Raw genomic sequence first — 8726 nt, 5'->3', positions numbered from 1 at the left:
ATCACTCACTGTTGGAGATCAAAGACTACAGTCTTCTCAAAGGATTAAATGTCACTTTAAAGAAAACAAAAATACTCACAATTGTAATAAAATATACAACAACATCATGATAAATGGGGAAAATATTGAAGTTGTCAAGGATTTCATTTGACTTGGATCCATAATCTATCCCCAGGGAGGCAACAGTCAGGACATTAAATGATATGTTTTACACTGGACATATCTGCTACAAAAGATTTCTTTAAAATGTTAAAAAGTAAGAGGTCACTTTGAAGACTTATGTGTCTGAGCCATGGTATTTTTATGCAAACACTGGAAGACAAAATAATTGATAACTTTGAATTATGGTTTTGATGACCAATATTAAATATACCAAGGACTGCCAAGGACTAAGACTGAATAAGTCTTAGTTGGAAGAAGTATAAAAATGGTCTTTAGAAGAGAGAACGGCAAGACTTTGTCTAAGATATTTTGTACATGTCATCAGGAGGGACCAGTTCCTGGAATAAAATAGCATGCTTGGTAAAGTGGAGGATCAGCAAAACATAGGGAAACCCTCAATGAGGTGGACTGATGCAGTAGCTGCTATAATAGGCATTAATATAGTAAAATTTTTACTGGGGATAGATTATGGATCAACAACAATTAATGACGACAATATGAAAATACTTTACCCCTCTGTCAGTTTTTCCTACTGTGTTGTCTTGTTTATTTCTGTCATGCTGGAAGTTATGCCACTGGCATTTCAAATAATAGCAGGGTCACCTATGATAGACAGGTTTCAGCAGAGCTTTCAATTAAGAAAGCACTTGGAAAAAGGAATATACAGTCTACTTCTGAGAAATGAGACACTGAAAACCTTCTAAATTGTAATGGAGCATTTTCTGATATAGTGTAAGAGGATGAGCTGTTAAGGTTGGTGGCAATCAAAATACGACTGGGAAAGAGCTACCTTCTCAGAGTAAAGTTGACTTTAATAATATGGATGGAGGAATGCTTTTGGGATATTCATAAAATGATATGACATGAAATGAAAACAGCTGAAAACATCCATTCATAATCAGAATGTGGAATGACCAAAATATGAATCACAAAACATTGATCACTTGTCAAAAATGAAGGGGAATACAAAAAGGCTATATCTTAGACATCAGTAAGCTGAAATGCACAGTTATTGGCTACTCTGAATTGGACAATCATGTAGTTTTCTATGCCCAAAGAGACAAATTCAAGAGAAATGGTGTCACATTCATCATCATAAAACATATTTCAAGATCTATCTTTAAGTTCAATGCTGTCTGTGATAGTATAATATCTATATATCTACAAGGAAGACAAGGAAATATAAGTATTCAAATCTGCACACCAACCACAAAAGTCAATTATGAAGAAATTGAAGAATTCTATCAATTTTTCATTTTTAAATTGATCAAGGATGCAACTAAGACACATTAATAATTAATAGTATTAGGCATGTGATCTACAACTCATCTGCCAATTTATAGTATTGTGTGGTTGTGATTCTGGAAGCTATGATAATGAGATTTTAAATACTAGTAAGGCCATCCATGGTGGATAGGTTTCAGCTGAGCTTCCAGACTACGAAAGACTGGAAAAAAGGAGACACAGACTACTTACAAAGATTTCATCACTAAAAACATTATGAATAGCAGTGAAACACAATCAGATACTACCAGAATTTTGAGTATTGAAACATGATGAAAAGTACCAGAATACTGTCAGATATAGTGCCAGAAAATGAGCCCCTCAGGTTGGAAGATACTCAAGATACAACTGGAGAAGAGCTGCCTCCTCAAAGTAGAGCTGACATTGATGATGTGAATGTAGTAAAACATCAGGGACCTTTATTTACTGATGGGGCACAAATCAAAATGAAAAGAAACAGTTGTAGACATCCATTAATAATTGGAACATGGTGTGCAAGAAGTATGGTGTTGTTGTTAATTGCCATTGAGTCAGTTTTGAACCATAGCGACTGTGTCTAGGGTTTCTGAAGAGCAGCTGGTGAGCTTGAACTGCCAATGTTGCAGTTCAAATGACTTTGCAGTACAGAGCATTAACCGACAGCACCACACCAGGACTCCATGCAAGAAGTATAAATCTACAAAAATTGGAAGTTGTCAAAAGTGAAATTTAACGCATATGAATCAATATTCTAGGCTTTATTGAGCTGAAATGGACTAGTACTAGACATTTTGAATCTGAAAATCACATGGTTCACTTTAACAGGAATGACAAATTGAAGAGGTGTAGCACTTATCTTCAAAAAGAACCTTTTTAAGATTTATCTTCAAGTATAACACTGTCTGTACTAGGATAATATCACAAAACTACAAGAAAGACCAATTAAAACAACTAATATTAAAATGCAAACAACAACCACTAAATACAGTGATGATGAAATTGAAGAATTCTACCAATATCTTCAGTTGGAAATTAATCAAACATGCAATCAGGATGAATTAATAATTAATGGAGATTGGAATGCAAAGGTTGGAAGGAAAGAAGGATCAGTCATTGGATAATATGGCCTTGGTGATAGAAACAACACTGTATGTTACATGACGGAATTTTAAAAGAACAATGACTTTTTCTTTGCAAATACATTTTTTACACAACATAAAAGACAACTATCCACATAGACTTCACCAGATGAAATACACAAAAATCAAATTGACAACATCTGTGGAAAGATATGGTGGAAAAACTTCATATCATAAGCCAAAACAAGACCAAGGGCAGACTATGGGACACACCATCAATTGCTCATACGCAAGTTCAGGCTGAAGCTGAAGAAAATTAAAATAAGTCCACAAGAATCAAAATATGACCTTGAACATATCCAACCTGAATTTAGAAAGCATCTGAAGAACAGATATGATGCGTTAAACACTAAAGACCGAAGACCAAAAGAGTTGTGGGATGACATCGATAAAATCTTACAGGAAGAAAGCAAAAGATCATTAAGAATGTAAGAAAGAATGAAATGACCAAAATGGTTGTCAGCAGAGAGTCTGAAACTTGTTCTCCAGCAGAGAAAGGCTAAGGCAAATGGAAGCAATATGGAAATAAAAGAGCTAAATGGAAAATTTCAAAGGTCAGCTCAATTAGACAAAGTCAAATACTAGAACAAAATGTGCAAAGACCTTGAGTTTGTAAACCAAAAGAGAAGAACATGCTCAGCTTATTTCAAGCTGAATTAACTGTAGAAAAAATTCAAGCCTCCACTTACAATATTGAAGGATTCTATGGACCTTGTGTGGTGCTGCGGGTTAATGCACCAGACTGCAAAGCCGTTTGAACTGCAAATTCGGTGGTTCAAGCTCACCAGCTGCTCCTCGGAAACCCTATACAGGGTTGCTATGGGTCGGAATTGACTCGATGGCACTTAACAAAAACAACAACATGAACTATTTTGAGGACTATTGAATGATGCAGAAAACATCAAAAGAAGATTGAAGGAATACACAGAGTCAAAATACACAATATCAAAAATAAATGATAGATGTTCAATTATTTTAAGATGTAGCATATATTCAAGAGCCATATGCTGAAGGAAGACGTCCAAGGTGCATTGAAGACAACTGGTAAAGAACAAAGCACCAGGAATTGATGGAATACCAATTGAAATATTTCAACAAACTCATGTAGCACTGGAGGTACTCACTCATCTATGCCAAGAAATTTGGAAAAAAACTATCTGGGCAACTGACTGGAAGAGGCCCATATTTATGCTCATTTCAAATATAGGTGACCCAATGAAATTTGGAAGTCATCAGGCAATATCATTAATATCTCATGCATGCGACATTTTGCTAAAGATAATAAAAAAATGACTGCAAAATACATTGACAAAAAACTTACAGAGGTTCAAGACAGATTCAGAAAAGGACATGGAATAAACGTTATCATTGCTGATATCAGATAGATCTTGGCTGAAAGCAGAGAATACAATAAAGATATTTACCTGTGCTTTATTGACTATACAAAGACTTTTGATTGTGTGGATCATAAGAATCTATGGACAACAGACAAGCTATGGACAATATTATGGAGTATCCCAGAAATTTAACTATGCTCATAAGGAACTTTTATGTAGACCAAGAGGCAGTTTGTTAAATCAGAACAAGCAAACACTGATTGTTTTAAAATTAGGAAAGATGTGTGCCAGAATAGTATTCTTTCACCAGATTTATTCAATCTGTATACTGAGCACATAATCTGAGACTGGATTATATAAAGAAAAGCATGGCGTCAGGATTGGAGAAAGATTTATTAACAACCTGTGATATGTAGATAATACAATCTTGCTACCTGAAAGTGAAGAGGCCTTAAAATACTTACAGATGAAGATCAAAGACCACAACCTTAGATGTGGATTGCACCACAATGCAAATGAGACAAAAACTCTCACCACTGGACCAATAAATACCATTCATATCAACAAAGAAATGATTGACATTGTCAAGGACTTCATTTTGCTCGTATTAACCATAAACACTCATTGAAGCAGCAGTCAAGTAATTTAATGACATATTGCATTAGGCATTTCTGTGTTCAAGACTTCAAATTGTTGAAGAGCAAAGATGTCAGTTTGAGGATTAAGGTTCTCCTCACCAAGCCATGGTACTTTCAATAATCTCATATACATGCGAAAGTTGGACAATGAATAAGGAAGAATTTATGCCTTTGAGTTATGGTGTTGGAGGAGAGTATTAAAAGTACCATGGACTGCTAAAAGAACAAACCAATCTGTGTTGGGAGAAATAAAGTTAGAGTGCTCCTTGCAAGCCCAGATGGACAAAATTTGTCTTTCATACTTTGGACATATTATCAGGAGGGCCAGGTCCTGGAGAATGGTACTATGTTTGGTAAAGTGAAAGGTCAGAGAAAAAGAGGAGACCCCAAACATGATGGATTGACACAGTGGCAGCAGTAATGGATTGAGCCTTAGGATTGATTTTGAACTATGGCACAGAACCAGGCAGTGTTTCTTTTGTGCAGAGGGTCTCTATGAGTCAGTACTGATTCTATAGCACCTAACAATAACAACAATAGTCCTTGTAGAAAAACATCATGTCTGATATAGTGGAGGGTCAGCAAAAAGGAGGAAAACTATAAATGAGATGGATTGGTAGGTACAATGGCAGCAGAAATGGGCTCAAGCGTAGCAAAGGTTGTGAGACTGTTGCAGGACTGGGCAGTGTTTCCTTCTGTTGTGCATAAGGTCACTAAGTTCACTCATAAGGTCACTATGAGTCAGTACCAATCCAAATGCATCTATGAACAACAACAAAGGAATGTGAATGTTGGAAGCAAAGAGGAAGGATTGGTAGTTGGAAACTATGGTCTTGATGATAGTAATGATGCTGGAGATCACACTATAGAATTTTTCAAATATAATGACTAAAGACCCTCAGTTATCTATGCCAAGAAATTTGGAAAACAGCTACCTGGCTAACTGATGGGGAGAGATCCATATTTGCGTCCCTTAAAAAAAAGTGACCCAACAGAATATGAAAATCATTGCTCAATACCATTAGTTACATACAAGTAAAATTTTGCTGGATAATTTAAAAACTATTAAAACAGTACATCAACAGAGAGATGCCAGAAATGCAAGCCAGATTCAGAAGAGGATGTTGAAGGACAGATATCATTGCTGATAACAAATGAAGCCTAACTTAAAACAGAGAATAACAGAAAAATGTTTGCTTGTGGTTTAAGACTATTCAAATGCATTCAACTTTGTGGATCACACAAATTAGGAATAACATTGAGAATAATGGGTGTTAAAGGACAGTTACTTATACTCAGTAAGAACCTATACACAGGCCATCAGGCATCACGGTTGTTGGAAGGCTCACTAACAACCTGCAAGATGCTGATGCGAAGAGGAAAATAAGTATTTACTCATGAAGATCAAAGAATACAGCCTACAGTATGGATTACAATTTAATGCAATGAAAACAAAAATCCCCACCAATATACAACATCATGATGAACAGAAAATAAATGAAGTTGTTAAGGATTTCATTTTACTTGCATCCATGATCAATGCTCATAAAAACAGCTGTTGAGAAATCAAAGGACAGCTCTGTGGTGGACTGGCACTGTTAAGTCTGTGGCTGAAAGGGTCTGCAGTTCACTGCATCAGGAAATCAGTTCCTGATTTATCTGTGGAGAGAAGGTTGAAAGGAATGACAAGGTTTTTCCCCAGACTTCATAAGGCCAAGCATGGAGAGCAGCATGCATATCAGTACTACCACATCCCCCTCTTGGATTTGAAGACTGTATTTCCCCATGGCCTGCTTCCTTGCTTTGAATTTCAAGTGAGTACATTCAAGGAAGCTTGCTTTATAGTAAATAAACCAGCCTTTGAGTTTCTGCATTATCTGAAAAATGCCAACTTTGCACATCCAGCTGTTCTGTATATTCTCTATGTGGAGAAGGAAACAGGAAAAACCCTTAATTTTGTCATGTTATTCATTTCTGTGCAAAATAAGATTGGCTGATACTGAATATAACAGATGCTCATTGTTGGGTAAAAAAATTGCCTGGATCTTCTGCAATCTATCTACAACAAGCAGCACTTGTATCAACCTTTAGAGACTTCAATCTGGCTAGAAACTTTCAAAACTTCAAATGAGCACTTTCTGAGTCAGATCAAAGTTCAAGAGAAGTATATTTGAAACAAGTGAGATAGCACTAAGAAAGGCAGCCCACTGGGAGAAGTAGTTGAACAGAGCATAAAGGGGGTGAAGAATGCCACAAATGCAACTGGAATTGTGTTGAAAAAGCCAAGAAGGCAAAGTTCTTCAGATAGCTTTCATTTCCTAGTGACAGTGGATGGAGTTAATGCTCTCTAGGGGATAACCATTCTGAATAGAAGATATAAAAGTTCAATTGCTTCAGAGGGACTAGCACTTATTTATAATCCTAGAATAACTCCCCAAAATGATTGGCATGGAGGTGCCATTGTGTTGACTTTGAGCCAGACTGGTTCACTCTTTAAGCCCCACTCAGCCTAACAGCCCCAGGAGCTGCTGGGAAAGAAAGGATTGGATTCAGTGGATCCCTTTATTACCATCCATTTTTCCAATAACAATCCAAAAAATTAGAAAGGTGTATTCAGTAATACTTGGAGAACAAATGGCTTCAACATGAGAAATCTCATACTGCAGAAGGGATAAAAGAATTGGTGTTTCTAAGCAATGCAAATCCTGGGCAGCTGGAGCGGCTCTTTGCCTACCTCTAGACCATGATCACAGCTGACCTGTAACACCCAGTCAGGAAAGAAATCACCACAGTCCACAAGACCTTCATTGGAATGGGATCTTTGTAAAGTGACTATCATGTTCCTGTTCCTGAAACTAGCAACATTTTATTAAATGCGCCTTTCACATTTAAGTTAATCATGGATCCTTTCCTTAAAAGATGAGGTTAATGTCTTTTGCAAATTTATAATATTGAGAGAACCATATTGAATTTATCTTACTTGCTAGGATCGGAAGAGATTGAGTTCTACAGAAATTTTCTCAGAAGTTATGTATTCCAAACTTTATTCAATTCAGGAGATCAAGATAGAGAGCTTAACTTCTCCCTCCTAGACACTTCCTCATTCATTTCCAATTTATACTTTTATTCTTTGATGGTCCCTGAGAGCTTTACTGAAACTCTAAGAGTGTTTATGGCAGTGTTGTCTGTTACAGTCCCTTTCTACCAGTTCCCAGTGAAGTAAACACTAAAACTCTAAAGCTATATTGTATGTAATGAATTAACTTATCTTTAATACATATACATAAGTATTAACTATTTACCATCCTTGGGAGAATAGAGAAGCAATCATTCAAATAACTAGAGTTTAATTCTCTCACTCTGCTCATGGTGGAGTAGTCTAAAGAATTACATTGAGTCATAGATCTGCCAATCTTTAGCTGTATGAGGGAGCTTCAAGAAGTTCTTGAAAAAAATCCATTATCTTTTAGTTCAAATTCCCACAAAATTTTTTAAATACCCTCGTATGTCATAGGAACTCAACCTATTTCCTTCTCTATATAATGGTAATGATTTTGCTAAATTGCAGGGGTTTTGTAATAATTGTATAATATATGTAAAGTGCCTATGCATAATGTCATTTTTAATTTCTGTTATGTCAGATCCAAGTCACAGGAACCCTACATACAACAGAATAAGGACATATTGTATTAGCCAAATCTGCTGCAAAGTACTTCTTTAAAATGTTAAGAGAAAAGATGTCATGTTGAGGACTAAGGTGTTCTTGGCCCAAGCATGGTATTTTTCAATCCCCTCATATACATGTAATAGCTGGACAATGTATACAGAAGACAGTAGAAAACCTGATAAAATTGAACTGTGGTGTTGGTGAGGAATATTGAAAGTAACATAGACTACCAGAAGAACAAACAAGTCTGTCTTTGAAGTAGTGCAACCAGAATGCTGGGATGTTGTCTCACATACTTTGAACATTCTATCAGAAGACATCAGCCACTTGAAAGGATGTCATGGTTGGTAAAGTACAGGATCCGTGAAAAAAAGAAGACACCAAAAAAAAAAAAAAAAAAAAATTAGAAGAATTCAGAAAAATACTACAAGAACAGACTGAAACATAACAATTGTGAATGATACGGGAGTTGGTGGCAGTGTTTTGTTCCATTGTACACATTGTACATAAAAAAATAAAT

At 36.0% G+C, this 8726-nt stretch overlaps 1 pseudogene; it reads left to right on the top strand.

Annotated features, from left to right (window-relative positions):
* Window positions 1–5806: 5806 nt before the first annotated feature.
* LOC102815522 lies at window positions 5807–7279 on the top strand (annotated as a pseudogene).
* The last annotated feature ends 1447 nt before the right edge of the window (window positions 7280–8726 follow it).

The sequence above is a fragment of the Chrysochloris asiatica genome, unplaced genomic scaffold, assembly GCF_000296735.1.
Source record: "Chrysochloris asiatica unplaced genomic scaffold, ChrAsi1.0 scaffold00228, whole genome shotgun sequence".
Taxonomy (NCBI): Eukaryota; Metazoa; Chordata; class Mammalia; order Afrosoricida; family Chrysochloridae; genus Chrysochloris; species Chrysochloris asiatica.
Note: the sequence above shows the minus strand (reverse complement) of the source record. Positions and strands in the feature narration are given on the sequence as shown.